Source organism: Propithecus coquereli, unplaced genomic scaffold (genome assembly GCF_000956105.1).
Source record: "Propithecus coquereli isolate 6110/MARCELLA unplaced genomic scaffold, Pcoq_1.0 Scaffold153, whole genome shotgun sequence".
Lineage (NCBI taxonomy): Eukaryota > Metazoa > Chordata > Mammalia > Primates > Indriidae > Propithecus > Propithecus coquereli.
This window is the reverse complement of record NW_012139747.1, coordinates 984532-1008336: the sequence shown is the minus strand read 5'-3', so window position 1 is coordinate 1008336 and position 23805 is coordinate 984532.

Genomic DNA, 23805 nt, shown 5'->3' with positions numbered 1-23805 from the left:
ACGGATGCTATGTTTAGCAATCAGGAGATTGGAGTGATGTTGAAAAGAGGATAAATAAGGATAATCCATGCCTGGTAACTGAGTGTAACCTACATGAGTTCTCTGTCTCTCCATGGGATGTGATTAAGTGTCTTTGGTAAAGAGTTTATATTGAATTGGGAAACTTTTACAGAGAAAGATTCAATGGTAATCAATTCTTTCACAAACTTGATATAGTCAAGGACCCCCTCATTCCACCTCTTACAGACACAGGTACAGTCAGGGTTCCACAGCAGCCATTTACAAAGCAGACTGTCAGACACAACCATTTGTAAGCACAGTTAAAAATAATGAATTTGTGGACACGGTCCTTAATTCAATTGTTCCCTTCTCTATCCATTCAAGCAAATGATCAGTCTGAAATGATGGGACTAAACTGTGAAGAGGCTTTAGAGTGGACCTGTGGGTGCCACTGAAAACTGTGCTTTGATTTTCAAGAGCAAGACTCAACTGGTTTGAGTCCAAATATAACTATAATTCAGAACTTGCCTTGATCACCTCCATTCAGCTTCAAATAATGACTTGCAAAATAAATAAATAAAGCAGTTAAGATGCAATTCTGTTTGATCTACTCATTTTTACTAAGGAAATTCTCTCTCTCTCTTTTTTTTTTTCTTTAGGAAATATGGAGCCCAAAACAAGACAAATTTCTATTGCAGTAATTGAGGCCACAGTCCTGTGTGTCTTGCAAACTCAAGGATGCATATATTTGATTGTGGAATCAGCATTTGCTCATGGTTGAAGAACTTCCTTCCAATATGTAGCAGTTAACAAACTATTAAAAATAACTACTTTAGCGACACACCACAGAGATTTTTCTTATTTGTGAAATGAAGGATTTAATAATTGCATTTTTGTCCTTCAAAGGTTTTAAAAATAGTTATCTGCTATTTCTGCCCCTATAGGTATAATATTGAGGTATGCCATTTGCTGGTAAAAATATTGAGAACAGTAATCATATTCTGGAAGTCAGAAGGTACTGTTCCAACATGGTGCTTTTCTTTTAGGAAACCACAGCAATTGAGAGGCAGGTAAGCACAGAGGAGTGGTGGGTGTCTTAATAATGGAATGCTGCTAAGGATCTATTAATTACTTCCTGGTTAAGTGATCCCAATATATTACCACAACACCCAAGGAAGAAGCTCGGTTGTGTGTGTGTGTGTGTGTGTGTGTATGTGTAAGAGTGGGGTAAAATAGATGGTTTGGATAATTCTCAAAATCATTCCATGTAAATGACTACATGTGTCTATCAACTTAAAACTCATCCTTGCCCACACCTACTTATTTATGTAGCTTTTTCTATAAGTAGCACTGCAACTTGTATCAGGGTATTTTAGTATTTCCACCAGCCTCAATAATGTCTGATCAGGAAAGGGCTTCAAGATGGCTGAAAGTGCAAACTGTCACAGTGCAAACAGATCATCTAAGAGAGAACACTGGAACTCAACAGAGAAGTGACAGAAAACATCTAAGGCAAGGAAGGAGAGGGAAGCAAGGCAGCCTGCTTGGCCAGGCTTGGCTGAGGGCCCAGAGAAGGTTTCCAGTGGTGGGAAAGGATAAGTGAGGGACGCCCAGCAATCCACATTCCCACTGAGACTCTTGCAATCCTAGCCACAGGAGTACCCCTCGACCCTCATGGGCTCTCAGGCTAATGTAGGGCACTGCCTGGAGACCGTGTGATGGCATTGCCCCACAGAGGGAGCTCACACTGAGTCTCACACACCCCCGAGTCCTAAGCAGCTACAGCAAGGTGTCATTTTGAGAGCCCAGTCCCCACCAGACTGCATCCTGCCCTGGAAACCAACAGCCCCTGCATCTGTACCTCCCTTCAGCTTCCTTGACATCCCCTGCTTGTAGCCACTGCCACTGCTGGCTGCTGCCATCAGGGATGAATTGGGAGCTACTGGCAGGGATCCCACCCCACCAGCAGAGGGGCCATGCAGTGCATTTAGCTGCCCTACCCACAGGTACTGTCCCAGCTGGTTGCCACTGGTGGGACTGAAACATGAGCCACTGGCAGTAACCCCGCTGGCCCCAATAGTAGGACCACCACAATTTACATTTATATATATTTTTTAAATTTCAGAGTATTTGGGGGTACAAATGCTTTGGTTACATAAATTGCTTTTGCACCACCCAAGGCAAAGCTACAAGTGTGCCCATCCCCCAGACAGCGCACATTGCACTTGTTAGGCATCAGTTTACTCATCCTCTCCTCTCTCCTCCGACCTACCCAACACCTGATGAATGTGGCTTCCATATGTGCACATAAGTTTTGATTGATTCGTACCAATTTAATGGTGAATGCATGTGGTGTTTGTTTTCCCATTCCTGTGATATTTCAGTTAGGAGAATGGGCTCCAGCTCCATCCAGGATAATACAAGAGATATTAGTCCCCCACTATTTTATGGCTGAGTAGTACTCCATGGTATACATATACCACATTTTATTGATCCACTCATGAACTGATGGGCACTTGGGTTGTTTCCACATCTTTGCAATTATGAATTGTGCTGCTATAAACATTCCGGTGCACATGTCTCTTTTACAGAATGTATTTTTTTCCTTTGGGTAGATGCCCAGTAGTGGGATTGCTGGAAGAGAAGAACCAGAAGATGGACAAGGACCAAGATGAGCTTTGCCTAAATTCTCTTCCTTTCGCTTTCTCCTCCCTGCTGAGGCATCCTTCCCTTCTGAGTCATGTCCAGGTGCTCTCTGGTAAAATTATCCTCTCATAGGTGTTAACTGTAGGAGGTAAGTATATATTCTCTCTCTCAACACTCTTTTGTTTTAAATTTAAAACAAACAAACAAACAAAATAAGAGCTTAAACCAAAGAATAATTCTGGTGAGAATTTTAGACACTGTAGTCTTTGGACTGAAATTGCTTAAGGGTCTCTCCCAGCTCCTCTCTAACTCTACCTGCTGGTGATGGTCTTATGCTGCCTACAGGTGTGGCTGATCCAGACAAATCCCTTTCTTAAAGTATAGAAGATCACTAAAGGACACGTTTCTAATTCAAGAGGAAAAAACTCCGCCAAACTTGTTGAGAGGTCAAATAAAGGTTGGCCGATTTTTATGTTCATTTGTATTCTGATCACACAGCCTTATCTCTAAGTTGTATAATTTTCTCTCTTTAATAGCCTCAGACCACAGAAGAACCTACATCAGTGCCCTCTCTACAACAAGAAGAGGGAAGGGTAAGCTCAGAATTGTTTATCTTGCATTTTCTATAACTGAAAAGAGCATCTTCTAAGAGAAAGGATAGGAAGGGGAGTAGTGGGAAGTTTTCTAGCTCACACTGTCCTTCTCCAGCACAGAGCGGCCTGCAGAGTTTCTGTCAGCTCTTCCCACACCCAGAAAAAAATCTGCTGAAGGAAACCCCCACATTCTCCTCTTCTCCATCCTCCTCCTGGCTCACCCACCTTGGTGTTCTCTCCTGGGAATACCTGGGGCTCTTCCACAACCCTCTCCACTCCCTTTCTTCATAGACACTCCAAGTCCCAAAGTGTATTAAGGGTATTCTCAAACATACATTGACTTTAGTTTCTTCCCCTTGCAGAGCAGAATGTTCCCAATTATCAATTGATGATTCTGAGAAAAAAAAAAATGATGGTTCTGAGTAAAAAAAATAATGAAGCTGCTTTTTAAAACTCCCTCTCTAAAAAAAAGAAGGATCATTTTAAACAATCCCTACAGCTTCTGTGACTCTCCAATGACACTCCCGAAACCTAATCATCTTCCATATTTTGCCCACTTTTCTGAGCAGCGGTGGGAGTGTGTGTCTCTGTTCCATTAGTATTAAAGGGAATTGGGAGCACTTAAGAGGAGGCAAGCCTTTCCCTAGAGATGTAATTTTGTGCATTAGGATATCAAAACATGAGGGGATGCACATTGATGTGTGGTGGATTCACGAGATTGGCTCCATTAACACTAATGGGAATGAGGCCCGCGTCTCACTGTCACCCTGATGGGGCGGATGTATAAACTCTGGCGCCTCAGGAGGCCCAGGCTTGCTGACTGACCTCACCCTTGCATGCAGGTTTGCTTTGTTTTTCAAATGCAGCTGGATAAACATGGCATAGACCCCTGATTGAACACAGATACCAGGTCTTCACTCTGGTACCAGGCAGCCTATGGAGCATGGTTTTAAATGAATGTGTGAGACTGATTCCATAAGCCACATTGCAAACATCAGTCCAACTCATCTATGATCACATCTTTCAAAGAAGAACAAAGCAGATCAGGGAGACCAGTTTTCCCAGAAAGAAGATGTAAAATCCTGAACCCCAAAGATCTGTGCATACCGCATACGTGAGCTACCTGGGAGTAGCTCACTGTCCACAATGTTCCACCCCAACTTTCACATGCCTTCCCTCCTTTATGGCAAAATTTGTACTTAACTGTCTTTCCTTTAATGTCTTTTCTCTGTCATGCTTTCTGGTATTTTCTCCCCACTTAATGTTTTGTATACTTAATATTTACTTGATTATAAAATCCTAGGCCCTCAAAACATAAACTTAATTAGAGGTATAGTATCTTAAGGAGGATGACAACATGATCAAATTATCCACTAGAAGTCATTAGTCAGCAAAAAATCAAGATCAAGGATCCAGGGACAATTAAGCAGTAGAGTGTAGCAATCAAAACCATGGCATTAGAGATCCTGGGGTTCCAATCAAATGTGTGATATGTGATCTGATTAAGTCATTTAACCTTCCCTGTTTCCACATCTGTTGACATAAAAAAGATCATGTTTACACTATAGGGTTATAGTTAAACTTTGTATCAATAATCTATGGCCACAATAATGCTGCATAAAAACATGTACAAAACTTCAGTGACTTAAACAGTGAACATATATTTTTGCTTATGAATCTGTGAGTTTTCTGGGAGGTTCTGCAGACCTGGCCTAGGTGTGGCTAACTCTGGCTGGGTCCCTTATGCATCTCTGGTGAATGGTTGGTAAGTCAGGTCTGGCCAGTTGTCTTCTTCAGGCAGGTATAACAAGATCCCATTAACTGGGTGGCTTATAAACAATAGAAATTTATTTCTCCTAGTTCTGAAGGCTGGAAGTCTGAGATCAGGGTGTCAGCATGGTCAGGTTCTGGTGAGGATCCTCTTCCGGGTGGCAGGCAGCCAACTTCCTGCCATGTCCTCACATGTTAGAAAAGGCAAGGGATTCGCCAAGGTCTCTTTCAGATGAGTGTCTTTCATAAGAACACTCATCTCATTAATGAGGGCTCCACCCTCATGGCCTAACCACCTCCCAAAGACCTCAGCTCCTAATACTATCACGTTGAGGATGACGATTTCAACATATGAATTCTGGGGGGAGATACAAACATTCAGATCAGGCCTCTCAATTCCCAGCTGGCTCCCCAGGCTTGTTTTTCTTGTGGTCCAAGAGAGTAGCAATGCGCACAGCTTCCTAGGCTTGGAGTTGTAGCACAATCACTTTCTCTGCATTTTATTGGCCCACGCAAGTCACTCAGTCAAACTCAAACTCAATGGGTAAGGAATTAGACCCCCACCTCTTGCTAAGAGTTGCTGCAAAATCACATTGCAAGCAGTGTGGTAAGGGAGAAGTAGAGGATTTGGGCCACTTTCCACTCAGTCTCCCACAATCAGAATGAAATTGTTTATGTAAAGGGCTTAGCGCAGTGCCCAGCACACAACAAATTGCTAAATAAAATACTTCCATTGTGAAAACAATAAGCATCGTGTAAACTGCAGTTAATTATATCATATTGTATCTGACATATTTCTTCAGCTTCCCTTGGTACCAGCCTCTCTTAGACTCTCATTCATGGGCTCCTAGTCACCGTGCAAATGACTAACTCTGCTTGGACCTGTGTAGCTCAACCTCCAGTTGCGTCCCACAGGAGTGTCAGGCCCGCCACGCAGCTGAGTTCCTGGCTCATCCCATGATGTCTGGACTAATGTAAATGCCACACTGAGGAGCCTGTGGGCTGTCTTTCTGGGAGAAGCTGCTAAACAGTTGGATAATACAAACCTGGAAGAGCTGGGGAGTCAATCCCTATGGCTGCAGTCCCCAGCCTCCGGCCGCAGACTGGTACCAGTCCATGGCCTGTTAGGGACCCGGCAGCAGAGTTCCTCCACCCACAGGCCCATCCATGGAAAAATTGTCTTCCATGAAAGTTAGGAACGTAGGAACGTGGTGGGGTGGGGTTGGGTGAAGGAGGGTGGGCTGGGGAGGGCGGCACACAGCGGGAGGTGAGCGCCAGGCCAGGGAGCAAGCAGAGCTTCATCAGTACAGCTGCTCCCCATCGCTTGTATCACTGCCTGAGCTCCGCCTCCGCCTCCCCCACTCCCCCATCCGTGATAAAATTGTCTTCTATGAAACTGGTCCCTGGTGCCAAAAAGGTTGGAGAACTGCTGCCCTATGGGATCCTCTTTTACTAGTAGGGAACAAAGACACAGATGGAGCAGGAAAACGAATAAATAAATATCCTCTTCTTATTCCCTCCCATGGACTGTTCCGTGGGCAGTGTCTTTGTAATGCCCATCCAGAAACATCCCATGTGGCGGAGCAAGCACACCTGCCAGGTAACCTACCATATCTATTCACAGATCATCACAGAACAATGACTATAGTACAGTATCCTGCCACCTTGGTTTATGTCCTTGCCTGCCTCAATTTCCTTTGTCTTCATTCCTGCTACCCTGGGCTTCATCTCCCAGATAAAACATTGGCAAGTGATCTTTTTCTCCAGAATTTTTTCTAGAGGCAACTCCAGCCAAGACAAATACATTTACTGTTTATCTTGTGCATATATTACATGTCTATAAGTTATATGAGTCAATTTAAGTTAAACAATAATAGACCAATATTTTTCTAATGATTAAAGCTTACATATGTGACCTCCATTAAATAACATGTTTGTGTATCCTTGTGCTTATCACTCACAAGGACAACTCTGGTACTTTTGTGATGAAATGGTATTAAGTGATAAGGCTGTTTCCTGCACAGTTTGGAAAGCAGGCATTAAGTCAGGGATTGGGTGGAGAAACAAATTGCTAACAAGAGAGCAAGGTTTGCCCTCACTATTTCAATATTAGAGTGCCTCGATATCTGCAACGTCTGATAAGAGATATCTGTTCTCGAGTTAGAGGGGGCTCAGGGTGGGGTGGGCATTATAAGAGTCATGGCACTGCAAAGTTGTCTGTTAAGTCATACTTTGGTTGATATGCCCTCTTCAGTTTATTGGAAGAAAGTATAAGGTGGTGTTTAGAATATAATTTTGAAAAGGAGCCAGAGCTGATTTCAAATGTGGGTTCCCATCCTTACTCATCTTGCGATTGTGAACACGTTACATCACTGATCTTTCCTTAGTCTTATAATTGATAAGAAAATCCTTCTGGACCGTTGTCTTAAATCAGCTACTCCTGAGATGAGGATTCATGTGCAAGCGATTTATGCAGGAATTGCTCTCAGGAAAGACCAGTGAAGCAGTGAAGGAAGCTCATGGAAAGGGAAGAAGCGGAGTGAGGAGGGAGAATGAATGTTCAGGGAAATTCCCAACTTCACCTTGATCCCATGGGCAGCTCTGGAGGATAAAGTACACCCCAGAGTTCACCCCACCTCAAGGCAAGTGAGCTGAGCTTTCGCATTTCAGTACCAGTTACTAGTTAAGGTTCACCTCCTCGTTTGTAACATAAGAATAATACCTGCGTTTCTAGGCCACTTGAATTCTATAATGAATTCTAAGTTTGTAAAACACTTAGCAAAGTCCCTAGTGCAAACTAAGAATGTGGCGTGTGGTTGGTTGTTTATAATAATGATTGTCACTGTTATTGAAGAAATTGAGCAAGTTGCTCAGGCTTCACACATCTGCCAGAGCAGAACCGTGAAATAGGAGACATATACTTGATTCTTTTCCTTTCTGAGGAGTCACAGAAACTCTATAAGCAGCACACTCATAGTCTGGGTCATTTGGTACTCAAGTGTCTTCTGGGTGGCTCTAATTCTAAAATGAAATACAATCGCAGTGAAGAGTTGGAAATGAAAATTATTCAGTTACGTGTTCTTTACAGTTCAAAAAATCTTAATATAAAGAATCAAACAATTTAAAATGTGTTCATCCATATGGCTGTATGTATATGGAAGCAGAATTGAATTAGAAATAGTCCACATTGACCGGACAGTGTCATATTTTTGTTTGAAAGTAGAGTCTTGTAATCCTTCTCTAAGTCTCAGAAACAACCTAGTACATGGTAAAAAGGATATGCCATGTGAAAAAACTTATCTTCTCTCCTGAAAACATGTAGCATTTTTCTGTCTTTAGTGTACTTTGCTTCTAACTAGGAGAGACCTCTGTTCTTCTTATTAGAAGAATATTCTCAAGCTATTAAAGCCATTTTGCCTGCATACCCAGAGCCAGAAAGGCTGGGAGTTTATATCTTCTAAGTTGAGCTTTAACTGGTGACTTTTTGGTGCTGACCTATGAAATTCCAGTGTCTTTGCCTTGAGGTAGGATGAACTATATAGCTCCCCTTGGGGTCAGGCTGGAGCTGGAAATTTTCCTGAAAGCTTTCCATCCACAATTGGCTTTTCCCCTTCCTATCCAGCTTCCCTTACTCCTTTCCCAGTCTTTTCTGAGAGGGCTTCCATAATAAATCATTTCTAAGTACATCTTTGTCTCAGGGTTTGCTTTTAGAGTCCTCACCTAAGACACCAGTACAAAAGGATTTTCTTAACAGTTATAAGACAAAGGCAAGCTGGTGATACTACATCTAAAAAATTAACATTTTTCTGCATGTCTATGGCTTACTATGAAATGTGTCGAGTATCCTATAGGTTACAGTATCTATAAGCTAAGTTTACAGATAAGAAACCCATTTCAGCAAAGGACACAGCTAGTTAGTGACTAAGCACATTTTGATTCAAGCTGTCTAATTATAAGGCCCAGAATCTTAACCAGCATGCCACCTTTGAACCCTTGAACTTGAAACTGAGAAAGTATGAAAGGAGATCCTTTCGTACGTATTCCAAGAGGCATCCATTTCAACCTCTAGTTTAAAGCAATCTAAGGAAATTCTTTGTTTTCAGTTCTCTCCTAGGTCAACTTTGTGAATGTTTCTGAGTTTTACATCATTTTCCATGGAGACAAGCTTGGACTGATACTTCTTTTGCATTTTTATGCTTGTGTTGCTTAGATCTTCTTATAGTCCTGTTTGATAGCTGCCAGTGGTTCTCCATCAGGGATTGGGGTTTAAAATTATCACCAGCAATACAGGCTTATCCACCAGAAACGTAATATCCCTGAAACCTGACCCTCTTGAAGTTCAAAAGACAGAATCACTAAATTGAAAGAGAATCCTTCTGTGTAGGGTTGATCTTATTGACTATAATGAGGGCCGGAGTTTCAATTTGCCTCCCAAGCGTGTTTTAAAGAAGAAGAAAAGAAAGAAAAACAAGAAAGTGGAGATGAGGCTACTTCAGTGGAATTTGGTACCATAAATGCATTGAAGGTCTTCTGCATTTACTCCCTTTGTTACACTGGGGCAGTGCCCCTGCCACCATCCTTTTGAACCCAACTATAACTCCTACAACTACATTCACAGCAACAATACTCAACAAGGATTCTGAGGATAATGCTCCCCTGGTATTTCTCCACAATTCATAAACTATAATGGTTTCAACAAGGTGTCAACACAGTTCCATGTTTAAAGAGCTAAGATCCATGTGCTTAGAAACTTTCAACCTTTCCTTGTTCTTTTCCCCCTGCCCTATGTGAACTCAAAGAACAGTAGGCCAAAGACACAGTCACCTACCCTTTGGGTGGATTGTCACACATCTTGAACCATGTATAAGATACCATACTAGGTGCAGGCAAGTTTCCTTTAAGAAGCTTATAGTCTACACGGGAGATAAGGCTTTTTAATGGACTAATATAGCACCAAATAAGTGGACTCTGTTGTGATTGTATGAGTTTAGTGGCTGAAGAAATCATTTAGAGCCAGACTGGTCAAGGCAAACATCAGGAAGGAGGTTGACTGTGAACAGCAGCTTTCTGTAGGCAGGCTGAGGAGCAGAGAAGGCGTCCCATGCTTGGAATATGAATAAGCAACAGTGTGGCAGAAGGGAATTTATAAGACATACCCAATGCGCAATGGGCCTACATGCAACAAAGAGTTCATAACAAAAACCTGAGATATTTTAACTAATGCTAAATAATTTTTCAAATATTTTTGAAATGTCAAAGGCTTCCCTTATAAAACATTCATTGGTTGTTGCTTAACATACTATTTATTTATTATCTATTTCTGCATAACAAACCATTGTAAAATCAGTGATATAAGACAACTATTTTCTTCACTCAATAGTTCCGTGGGAAACCAATTTGGGCTGTGCTCACTTGAGCGGTTCTTCTGTTGGTCTAGTCTGAGGTTAATCATGAAGCTTGGGTAATCTGGAAGCTCTCAGTGCAGTGGGTGGTTTTGATGGCTTTCCGTGTATGCTCCTGTTTTGGAGATGGTCTAAAGCAATGGATTCATTTGCCTTGGGGCACATACTCCACCCCATTGCACTACGTCTATATCCCCAGTCTCTGGCCTTCCTTCCACTCTGCATTAAGTGAGATCTGCTTCATGGACTCTGATCTTCCTTCAGCACCGTAGTGAGGTCATGGATGCTCTTAAATGATGTAGAGAGAGATAAAGGGTAATCAATTTGAAGCCAAAATATTTATAAGTCTCTTACAATAGAGAAGAAATTCTAAGTGAGATTTTAAAGTTGGAGATAAGTCTATCCTACTTACCCAACGTTAAAATAAAAATCCCAGCTGGAAGCATGTGTGCATGCCTGTAGTCCCAGCTATTTAGGAGGCTGAGGTGGAATGATCACTTGAGCCCAGGACTTGGAGGCCAGCCTGGACAACATAGCAAGACCCTGTTTCTAAAGAAAAAAAATTAAATCCTTTAATATCAAGAATGTTCTGGAATTTTTAGGTCAAAAAGTTAGTCTGTCTTGCTCAGTGCTTTACAAAAAGACGTGGAGAGAGCCCATGGTCTTAGGAGAGCATAGCTATGATGAGCCTGAGCAACAGTGGTGATATTTTTTATTCGGTGGAGAGAAAATAAATCTGTGTGCTCCTAGTACACTTCTGCAGGCTCTGGTATAGATATGGAGAGGACAGATATCAGCATCAGCACTTTGTCCATCTTTTTCCTTTGGGCTGAGGCGTGAGATGCAAAGCATACCAGCAACACCATGTCTCCTTAATGTCTACAACATAATTTGTCAATATCTGAAAGTAATGTTTATTTTCATTAACTTGCAGTGTTGAAAATTTAGCTCCTCGACCTCTCCATATTTGAGAAAAATGATCATTTCATGGCTTGAAACAGGATCTAACTAAATGGTGCCCAAATAAGCTGAAAATGTTCACATGCTTTCTGAAAGAATCCAAGAGAGCTTTTTAAACAGAGAGAATATGTTTATCTCAGTACTCTGCTGAAAGCAGCTTTCCCAAAAGGTGGGGCAGGTCCTCAATGTGCTCCAGAAATATTAATTCATTTATTTCTCAAATGCTTTTATTAAATCTATAAGGAGAAAGAGTGTATTGTCATGTCAGGAAAGAGCCACATTGGCATCTGCTTATGTCTCCTTTGGCCTCAACTCTATGGTGCACATTGACCTGACATCCAAATGTCAGCATTTGCATCTCTGTGCCCGAGGGCTTCTCTTGCTACCGTACTTCTGTGCCCTCAATCACTGCCCACTAAAAGGGCTGGAGAATTAACAGTTCCCTAGGAGAGGTCATCAACCAATGACTGACAAAAATCAAATATCGGTCTCCCCACCCCACTTCCCTCTGGCAGGATAACTCTGAGGCCCATATTCTATGCTGGATCCCAGAGTTACTCAAAGGATTAAATTCCAGTTTCCCACAATGCCAATAATCTTGAGAATCTACCCTATATCACCTGTCTGAATGTCCTGGTGCTTCCCAAAATTACCTCCTAAATAAGCCATTTGCACTCAAATCCTTGCATGGGATTCTTCTTTGTTAGGAAACAAAACTACGACAAACAATTTATTTTCAATTAAATCAGATTTAATCTTCTGGTTTGCGGGTCAGAACTCCTGCCATAAGACCATGCTCTTCTTTCTATATTTAGACTTGTGGGTTTATAGATTACAAAAGATCATAGAGAGTTTTATTCTAAATCCCTCATTCTACAGAGGAGAAAACTGAGGATCAGAGAGGTAGAGAACTTACAATTTCCAAAAATTTTCTTAGTGGCCGGGCGCGGTGGCTCACACCTGTAATCCTAGCACTTTGGGAGGCCGAGGCAGGCGGATTGTTTGAGCTCAGGAGTTTGAGACCAGCCTGAGCAAGAGTGAGACCCCATCTCTACTAAAAATAGAAAGAAATTATCTGAACAACTAAAAATACATAGAAAAAATTAACCAGGCATGGTGGCGCATGCCTGTAGTCCCAGCTACTCAGGAGGCTGAGGCAGTAGGATCGCTTGAGCCCAGGAGTTTGAGGTTACTGTGAGCTAGGCTAATGCTGCGGCACTCACTCTAGCCAGGGCAACCGAATGAGATTCTGTCTCAAAAAAATAAAATAAAATAAAATAAAATAAGGCATTGTTTTGTTCTCAAAACAGTGCTGTCCACACTAAGCCATACCATACTGATTATTTTGAGAGTATCTATATATCTTTCCTCACTGAATATGATGCAATTAAAATAATATACTCCAATGAGGGAGAGAGGCACACTTATATATAGGCCAGGAAAAATACAGCAGGAGAGGAGAAAGAGAAAGAGTGGAGGAAAATAAAACCAGAAAAACAAAAACAGGCTAGCCAATCAGTGAAAGGTTAAATTGAGTGCAGTGATTCTCAATTTGGGAGACCCTTTGAAATCACTTGGGGAGCTTTTGAAAATATCAAAGCCGGATCCATTTCCCAGAGATCCTGACTGAGTTGATTTGGTATGCAGCCTTGGCATTGGGACTTAAAAAAGATCCCAGTTGCCTCTAATATGCAGCTAACATTGAGAACCACTGGTTTGGTGTGACGAACTGTACAGCTCTTCCACTATGGATATATGAAATCATGTTGCCTCCAGAAGGACCTCTCAGAAGCCCAAAGAAGCTCTAAAGGTATTCAAAAATGAAACAATACCAGAAGTTGTAAAAATGTTGGTATTTTTAAAAGTTTACATTTAACCACTTAACAGTGCTGAAGAGCACTATGCAATATCATTACCTATTAACTCATAGTGCTTGTTTTAGGCTAAATAATGACCCCCAAAGATGTTCATGCCCTAATCCCTGAAACCTGTGAATATGTTACCTTATGGGATAAATGGGACTTTGCAGGCATGATTAAATTAATGATCCTAAAATGAGGCAGTCATACTGGATTATCTGAGTGGGCTCAATGTAATCCAAGTGTCCTTATAAAAGGGAGTCGGGAGTTTCAGACTCAGAAAAAGAGATGTGAGTATATAAGCAGAGGTTGGAGAGATGCTGTCGTTGGAAGGGACCACACTTAGGCATGCACACAGCTTCTAGAAACTGGAAAAGGCAAGGGTTGGATTTCCTCTTGAGCCTCCAAGAAAAGATGCAACCTCATGAACATCTTGATTTAGCCCTCTAAAACACATTTTCAGACTTCTGAACTCCAGAACTGTAAGATAATACACTTGTGTTGTTTTAAGCCACTAAGCTTGCAGTAAATTGTTACAGTGGCAGTAGGAAACGAATACAAGGCTGGTGGCATGGGCTATTAATAAGACATAGTTGCTTTAAAGTTGCTTGATGACCATTTTCTTTCACTTCTGTAACCCAGTTCCCATCCCTGTGGATAAAGTAATCTAAAGATAATATTGAAAGCATAAAATTAAAACCCTTTGTGACTGTACAGCCCAGGCCAAATGACCATCTTGGTTCCCGGTGATAAGCTCTGATTCCAAGGACATATGACAATGTTGTGGGTGATGTAAAATAGGATACATGCTGACATTTACCTAAATATAGTGTCTCCAAAAGAGAGTTAGAGATTCTAAGTAATTATTTGCTCATTCATTTATCTATTCATCCACTTATTTATCCAATTGATTGGATAAATATTTATCAACCAATATCCTTTGACCCTACTATTGTGTTGGTCAGGGGGCATGACCTAGTACAGTTAGGGCTGCCAAGCAAAATACTGGATGTCCAGTTAAACTTGAACTTCAGAAAAACAGCAAATAATTTTTAGTGTAAGTGCATTCCGTTATTGCATTGTGTTTATATTGAAATAATGTGCATTGTTTATCTGAAATTCAAGTTTAAGCAGTCATGCTATATTTGTATTTGCTAAATCTGGCAACCCTAAGGCCAGTGGTTCTCAGTCAGTATTCCAGGACACACTGCTATGTTCCTGGTAATTTGTTGCTATACTTTATGAATGACCTATTTTTATAAAAATTAGACCTGATTTTCTCTAACTGATTTTATTCTGATATGCAGTCTTGTGCATATCAGAAAATAGAGAAGACTTTTTCCAGGTCATTCAGTCAATCAGCTAATTTATTGCATGCCTGCTATGTGTCAAGAGTCATTCCAGCTACTAGAAGTAAAATGTCCATTGGGCCAGGCAAATCTCTTGTTTGCAACAAGGTTATGTTTCTTTGGTTATTGTGATGATTGAAGAAATTGTCACAGTGCTGTAGCACATAGTAGGTGTTCAGTAAATAGTACAGAGTGACAACTTTGAGTACTGGTGATTTGAGACCCTACCCTCAAAAGGCTCAACTTGAAGTGCAGAGTTTAGTCCTGCTTCGATTGTTCTGTCATAGGCCTAGGAAATTCTATTTGGGAGAAAACTATTAATCTTGAGTGACACAAAGTATAATTTTCTTCTGAGCCTAACAGGCACCATCAAAGGAGACCTCATTAGGTTCTGTACTTCCTCAGTGGGTCAAGTTTTCAAGTGGTAATTCAGGATGTGAAATATGGTAGACTCTATTACGTGTTTGTTTATAAGTCAAAAGCCCTTGATGAGACATTGCATTTTTTGCAGCTTTTTAATCTATGTGAAGACGGCCGTGACTCCTGGTAGGTGGGGGTCCTAGTCATCCAAATGTTCACATTCACAGTTTCACTCATTCGAATAAAATTTATTGAATTACTTTCTATGCATGATGGAAATAAACTTCAGTTTTTACACTGATTTTTATTTGTTCATCTTGTATCCTGCAATCTTGTTGAATTTGCTTATTTGCTCTAATAGATTTTTGTAGATTCCTTGGTATTTTCTATATAAAAGATCATATTATCTACAAATACAGAGGGATTTATTCTTTTCCTTTATATTCTGTACGCCTTTGTCATTTTTCCTTGTCTATTGCTGAGAGTATCAATTTTAGATAACATATAGTTGAATACTGTTTTTTTTTTTAAAATTCATTTTCCCTTTTAATTTGAATGTTTATCCATTTACATTTATTGAAAGTACTCATAGGTAAGGTTTACATTTGCCATTTTGCTATTTTTTTCTTATATGTCATATGGCTTTTATTGTTCCTCTATTCATCCATTAATGTCTGTTTTGTGTTAAATAGATTTTCTAGTCATTTCATTTTTATTTCTTTTACTATATTTCCTGGTTATTTTCATAGGGGTTGCCCTGGAGATTATAATTAACAATTTATAACAGTTTGATTATATTAACACCAATGCAATTTCAATAGTATACCAAAATTTTTCTCCTATGTACCTCAATTCCCTACCCAACCACTTCTTTGTGCTATTATTATCATACAAATTACATGTTTATACTTTGTAGTTCATCAATGCAGATTTATAATTATTGATTTATGCAAATGTTTTATTGCTCAATCTGTTAAGAAACAATATGTTGTATGTATGTTGGATACAATCAGAACTTTTATTTTTATAAACCAGACTTCTCACGGTCCTGATATTTACTGTGTTTATTTTTCTTTTGTTATCGTTTAAGGTGATAGCCTTTTCTGAAAGCTAGGTAAGGGTGTGTATTCAGGAGAAATCTAGTCTTAGCCTGATTCCTTCTAGACAATTAATTGACCAAAAAGCAACATTTGCCCTATTTAATATCATGTGCAACAGCATAGTATGTCCTTGGAACGAAAGATTATTATGATGGGTCAGGAGCTCAGTTTGGCTTAGGCTGCACAGTCACGAAGGGCCTCAATGTGAGAATTTTGCTATGGTCTGGATATGGTTTGTTTTTCCCCACCAAATCCTGTGTTGAAATTTGATCCTGAGTGTGTGGGTGTTGGAAGGTCAGGCCTAATTGGAGGTGTTTGGGTCATGGGGATGAACACCTCATGAATAGATTAATGTCTTCTTTCAGGGATGAGTGAATTCTCACTCTATTATTAATAGTTCCCATGAGAACTGATTGTTAAAAAGAGCCTGGCACCCCCCACTTGCTTCCTCTGTCACGATGTGATCTCTATGCACACCAGGTCCCCTCTACTTTCTGCCATGGGTGGGAGCAGCCTAAGGTGCTCGACAAATGCAGACGCCCAATCATGAACTTTCCAGCCATCAGAATTGTGAACCGAATAAACCTTTTTGTCTTTATAAATTACCCAGCCTCAGGTATTCTTTATAGCAACACCAAACAGACTAAGACAATTTTCAATTTTGCCTTTAGATTTTATTACCTATATAGTCATGGAATAACAAAAGATAAAACACTGCAAAATGTAAGACCTCAATACTTACAGTGTGGTCTGTAGATAATTAACCTCATCATCTTATGAGAGATTTTCAGATATGTAGATTCTCAGCCACCATCCTAGACCTGCTGAATCAAAATATATGCATTTATGTAAGATCCCTGAGTGACTCACGTGCACATTAAGTCTGAGAAGCACTGCAATAGATAACCTTGCCATGGATTGTTGAAATTTGATTGTATACACTCCATTAAACAAGGCCTTGGGGAATTTAAAAGGTTGTTTTTGGTCTTTCTAGCTGCTCTGCTCCCTTCAATTGCAAAAGCAACAGGGCAGCTAAAATATTCTAACCTCAAGGTGGCCTCTTGTAAATTATTAGCTAAGCTATATTAAATATCATTCTCCATAATGTTTCAGTAAAATTTCTATGGCAAGAAACAGAGAAAAGGCATGCTTTTTCACCCAAGTAATTTGATTATGTTTTCTAGAGAAATTCCACAGTCATCTCATTCCAGGTATCGAACAAAGTCTACTAAACCTCCATTGGCTGCTTCTACAAAGAAATGCCAAACACCATTCTTAGCTTTTTCATAGGGAGAGATGGAAATGATGATAATGAGCATAAGGTCTTACCTTTTTGCACAGGTGAGGTGATGCATTGAGGGAGGGCTCTCAGGTAAAGGGGAGCGAGGGAAATAGGAAAGAGCAGGGAAAGGAGAGGAGCAATGTGAGATGAGCTAACGTGGTACCAGCTGGAGTCTGGCTTCAACCTGATCCCACAGGAGCTCTGTCGTATGAAGTTTACTGCAGAGCCCCTTGGAAGTGAGCGGACTTGTCTTTGGTGTCCCCATGTCAGTTATTCATCTGCTGCCTTTGGTTGGTGGACATGACCTCCTGGATGAGGCTGCTTCCCTTGGCTGAGGGTGAGTCTCCAGAGAAGGGGCACAGCAGCTGGGGAAAGAGTGCCCCAACCAGGAGGGAGATGTAGGCAGGGCAACAACAGGTCTATAATGGTAGCATATTGGGAGTGAATAGAAACTCTGAAGCATCCACATTATTAATCATGAGTACAGATCTCAGTGCAATATGACAGCCTCAGAGGAAACAAACAAACAAAAAAACTCATATTTTGACATAAGGTATAGTGTTTTACTTATCTTCCATTCATCCACTTATTTAATTGTATAATTTTAGCCCGTATGCTGTGCATAGTTCTATGATGGGCACTTTATGCTTTTCTAAGTATTTTAATATATAGGGTCTTACTTTGGGTTCCCTTAAAGCAAGCCTTGAATAAAGGACTTAGGTACAGGTGGTATATATGGGACATGACCCCAGGAGGCACAAATGAGGGTGTGGGGAAATCAAGTTAGGAAAGAAGCAAAAGGTTCACTCAAAATGGATTGTGAACTGTTTGTAGTAAAAGCCCTTGTACAATGGGTCACCGCTTTGGGCAAGTGGGACTCAACCTCATTGGTGACTGTTTGAAGAATGCACCCAGGATTCTGCCGCCAATTCCCAGCCCTTATTGTATGGGAATTGTTCCTGGAGGTGTTAACTCCAAACACATCAGGCTGCCCTGATTGTGGACTGTGTATAATGTGACCTTAGAAAGAGGTGAAATAAGTTTAGGCTCATCAAAGAAGGTTACATACAAGAAGCAAGATTTTAATATAGGGTTTGAAAGATTGTTCTGAATGAGATAGACAAGGGGATAAAGAATGCAATACTATTTTAAGTAGAACAATGGCATTTTGAATTTGACCCTACAGGGAATGATGTATTATGAAGACTAATACGGGCATAGTATATAATAAAAACACTGATTTATTAAGATCATTATTGCAAAAGAGTATAGCAAGATGGACAAGCATGCAGCCATTCAGCATATCTTCATTAAGTGCCAACTGTATACCCTGGACCTTGCTAGGCACTCACAGCATCAAGGCCAGAGAGGGCATTCCAGACTGAGCAGCATGCCCTCGGCAGCAAAGGTTAGCTCTTGTGCGTGGCTCCACGTTGCCTATTCTAATGGCCGGGTAGGCCACCCCAGGTGACCGAGGTTGAACCTGTAGGGGTGGGCACAACCTGAACCTGTAGGGGCAGTTCCCCTAGATCAGGTGGGCCAAGCGGACTAAGCTGTGTTTCAGAAGGCAAAGATTCTAGTTTTTGATCTGCCAGTGAGGCATTTCACAAGCACTTTTCTTCCCTAAGCCTCAGTTTTCTTTTCTCTAAAAGTAAGGAGAATGAGCTTGAGTACGTCTAAGAGCTTCTACTACAAGCTCTGCTCAGACAAAGCCCAAACCTCATTTTACGGATCAAGAACCTGTCTGACTTGCAGCCTCCTGTCTTTAAATGAGCGTGGCTAAAGTTCATTCCTCGTATTAAAAGTCATTTGTCCACTTGCAAGGTCCATAAAATGACAACATACTTTTTTATTTGCTTGAAATTAGCCACCATGTAGTTCTCTTAAATAAACATCTAGTGGAAATTCCTCACCTCATGAATTTTCATAATTCACACCGAATTCAGATATGCCTTCCCTTTGTGCAGAAAGTTTTTCTATGGCATGTCTTGGCTTTCTAACGACATGAATAAATATCTTTAAATCAGTGTTGCACAACATTTATGATTCCTTATTGTATATTTTTAAAGAAAAAAAGCGCCATACTTAGAGGGAAATGTGCTGATTGACAACAGAATAAACCATGTCTACGGCAAGCCTTTCTATCCAGAATACAGAGCTTCTGCAAAGCTGTGGCAGCAGCGGCTTACTCAAACCTTTGCCATTGTATCCAGGGGTAAATAAATCACCATCCCAGATGTATAAAATGACAGTAGACATCAGAGCCTCTGAGTGTTCTCAGATCTGCATGGTCAATAGAAGAATCTAAACACAGCAGGTGTTCAAACCTCTCCTCTGTTCAGGAAGCTGAGCTATGCTTCTCTGGAGAAACCCATTTGAAAGGGTCAATAGCTAATGATGTCCTCGAGGTTGGAGTAAGTTGGCAAATGCAAGTTGAATCAAAGGCAGTAAAGTAATAAGTGTTCCAGGTATCATAATGATAGTAATACATTTCAACAGCCAAATAATAATAATAGGATGTGCAAGACCTGAACCCTAGTTGGGAGTGAAAGCTGCTCTTTTAAACGAGGAAAAGTCAAATTCTGTAAAAGGAGGGGTGACATTGTTCAAGCATGCTTTCTTAGAAAGGTCTAGATTCCCAAGAGAAAGGGACATTTTTTTCCTTAAATTTCACTAAAAATTAAGTATTCATAGGCAAAAGATATAGCACTAAGTTGACCTAAGTGAAAAATCTCATTTGGTTTCTATTTTTGATAAAAAAACTATTTTTGAAAGTTCAATGAGGGCTGGACTACAGAGAAACTAGATCATAAATGTCTTGTTTTTATAAAAATTTGAGAGAAAGAAACGGTGTATTTGATAGCCTTGGACATGCAGTAATACCTCACATTTTATGTATATAATGACTTTGGAAAACATTTGAGTTTTGCTCTTTGGGATTTGAAAGCATAGCAGTAGGAAAACAACCACAAAGGTTTCATTCTACATATTTGCATTTTCCGGTCATCTACATTATTCAAAGTCCAAAGTTTCATAAAAAGATGGACTTAGAGGGACCTTTAAAAGCCATGCAGAAACCCATTGATGCAGGAATTCTTCACAGGCATTTACTCTTGGCTTGAGTTCTTCTGAGGGAAAGGGTAGGTGGGGTCATTTGTTTAAATCTCAGTCCCCTACAGGGCCAGAGCTTTTTCCCTTTTCTTCATTCCTTCCTTTATCCTTCCTCTTTCCTCTTCTCCTGATCTCATTTTCTCCCTCTTCCCCCTTCTCCTTCCTTCGCCGTCTACTTTCCTTCCTTCTTTCTCTCATTCTTTCCTTCATTCTTCTTAAAACCACCCCACTCCTTCCCTCCCTACCTTACTTTCTTCTTTTTTAAAAAACTGCCTTGACATTGAAAAGTTTTATCTACTGCTGTGCAAAAACTCCCTTCCCTCTAACTCTCCCCATTTGTGCAGTTCTCTGCCTTAGAGCCCCTCAGAATGAGGGTAGTTGACAGGTGGGGCTCTTTCTTCCCAATTCCACCACCTTCCACTCCTTTCCTTCCTCAACTTGTAGACATCTCCAAAAACTCACACGTGTGGCTAATGAACTGGAAATCAGGGCTGCAAATTAGATCAGGAGCATTATTTTTAATGCTTATATATTAGCTACATTTTTATTGTTTAGGTACTTTATCTTAGGAAGAAAGAGGAGCTGGCCGGGCAATAATAATACAACAGTCAAATCATTTGCACATTTACCATGTGCCAGATAATGTACAAAGTACTTCCAGGACCAGTCTCACTAAAATCTTGCCACCTGCAGGAAGCTACCATTAGCCTCTTTGTACAGGGAGTTTGAGGAACATGCCCAAGGTCATCCAGCTAAGAAACGGCAGCATTAAGCATTGAGTCTCTGTGTGTTCATCTCTTGACCTTGTCCCACCATACAGACCTGTGTGCCATGTGGAATTTCTACAATGACATTTGAGCTAACGTTTAATTCTACCCAGTTTTTATAACTAGAATTCCCCAGAGGACCAGAAGCTTTGTTCCCATTTATGAGCTCTCCCCCACCGCAGGAGAGAGATTCAGCATCCACAGAGGAAAATCTCTTGCCAACCCCTTTCTCTGGACCTCTCCTATCTCCTGCACCACACTCCTCCTGCTCTCTTCCTGCAACATCTTTGCACTCATCTTTTCAGACCTGCACGTGTCCAACCTTCCCCCTCACATCACCGTCTGGAAATCACATTCCGCCCCCACCCTGCCTCTCACTCAGCACTCTGCCTCAGCTCCAGGAAACATCCTGGCTTTTGTTTGAAATTCCCCTGTGGGAGCCTTTTCTCCTCCACCAGATGGTGAGAGCTCCAAGGGCAGAAAAGTCCAGGCCCCATGTAGCTCTTTGCACGTAACTGGTCCTCAACTCGCAGGTGCCGGATGCATTTAGCGATAGGTCTCCTCGTCTGGCATCTTCACTAAGGGCTCAAGCTCTCCTTCTTCCTCTGATCTGTGTACACAGCTCTGATTTCTCACAGCACTAGCATACTTCAACCCCCAAATTCCTTTTGAAGCTCGCCCCATCGTCGCTTTATAAGATCACCCACGCAACTTTGAATTCCTCCCAGCAGCCTGCATAGAAAGAGGGGACTTAGTTAGCAGCCAACAGTATATTTTGTGCTCAAATTCTTCATTCACACAGTACCAAAAAAGAAAAAGAAAAGAATGATACTAACCCCTGGAGAGCTTCAGCTTCCAAAGGAGATGTTAGAAGAAGATTGCTTTTGACAGAGGCCCTGAAGAGGAGTCGGAGCTTCCCATGGCACGTGTAACCGTGAACAAAAAGCCCCTGAAGCATTTCGGCATAATTTTCTCTCTTAATAAAAGATTAATTCCCTTGTAAAAGGCTGTGTGGGGACCACTCGTTACTTGTTAGTGCGGTCATTCCATTTCCCTGTGCCTTCTCTCACCCGCTCTTGAGAGCTTTATGATGTGCTATCAGAGGGGTCATTCCAGGGGTGGAGGGATGCAAATGAAACCAAAGAGGAGGCTGCGGGGTCCCAGATTAAGATGCCACAGCTCTGACATTCCTGTTTTCATTTAGGGGTTTCCATTTCTATTTATCAGGCAATCTCCAAGCGGCTTTTCCATCCTCGGGTTCGCATGTTCTAAACACACCTCCCTTCTGCCTAGGAGATCATTCCTCTCATTTAGGGTCTGGCCAATTTCTGATGATGGTGGCAGCTGCTGCCACTTTTTGAAAACTTCCTAATACACAGGCACTATGCCTGGCACATCTGTGGAGTTATACCCTTTAATACTCATAAATTCTGAGGCAGACACCTGTGTTATTATTATAAACCTATAATCGATAGTATTATATGTTGTAGAATCATGTGTAATTAAGATAATGTTTAATAAAAGGTGTAATGAAATGTGAATTAAATAATAATAATCCCTATTTCCTGACTTAGATTGGAAAGATCATCCTGGGTCCCTCAACTAATAAGATCTGAGCACTGAATTTGCATCTAGGCTTTTCTAAACCTTAAGTTCTCGCATGTGACTACTCTGCTATGCTACTTCTCTGTCCATACTTCAAGGCCACAGTGAAATGGTCAACTCCCTACATGAAGAGCCTTTTTTGGTGACAGCAAAACTAATTGAGTGCATTCTCCATTTCTCTATGACATTTTTACACATGTAAATGCATAATGCTGAGTCCCCACAAGACCTATCTCAACATTTTGTCAAAATCAGAAGCGGCACCAGTTAGTCCCCTACCTAGAAATTGTAGGAAAGTAGCTAAAACCTTTTAGAAGTCTCTTAAAAAATGCCAAAGGGAGAATACAGTCATTAAGCTTTATGCAAAATATCTTTAAATCATAAAATAATTTTTTCATCTTTTTCTCCCTCTCTGTCTGCATAAATATGTACATACGCAAACAGATAGTGAACATTGAATCAAAGGCAGGACTCATGGTGGGACTGGGCTAATTATAAAAATAAATATACTTTCTTCCATTTTCTTTCTTTTTTTTTTGTTGCCCTGGCTAGAGTGAGTGCCGTGGCGTCAGCCTAGCTCACAGCAACCTCAAACTCCTGGGCTCAAGCGATCCTACTGCCTCAGCCTCCTGAGTAGCTGGGACTACAGGCATGTGCCGCCATGCTCGGCTGATTTTTTTTTTCTGTATATTTTTAGTTGTCCAGATAATTTCTTTCTATTTTTTTTTTTTTAGTAGAGATGGGGTCTCGCTCTTGCTCAGGCTGGTCTCGAACTCCTGAGCTCAAACAATCTGCCCGCCTCGGCCTCCCAGAGCGCTAGGATTACAGGAGTGAGCCACCCCACCTGGCCCATTTTCTTTTTAAATCTGTTCTGTGGTAGTTCTTCCTTTGCCTCTGAATAAAAACTTAGCAGGGCCCATGACTTATCTCATCACAATTATGTAATAAAAATTCCCCATCACTTTAAATCAGAATAGTAATTACAATGCCCAGTTCTTGTA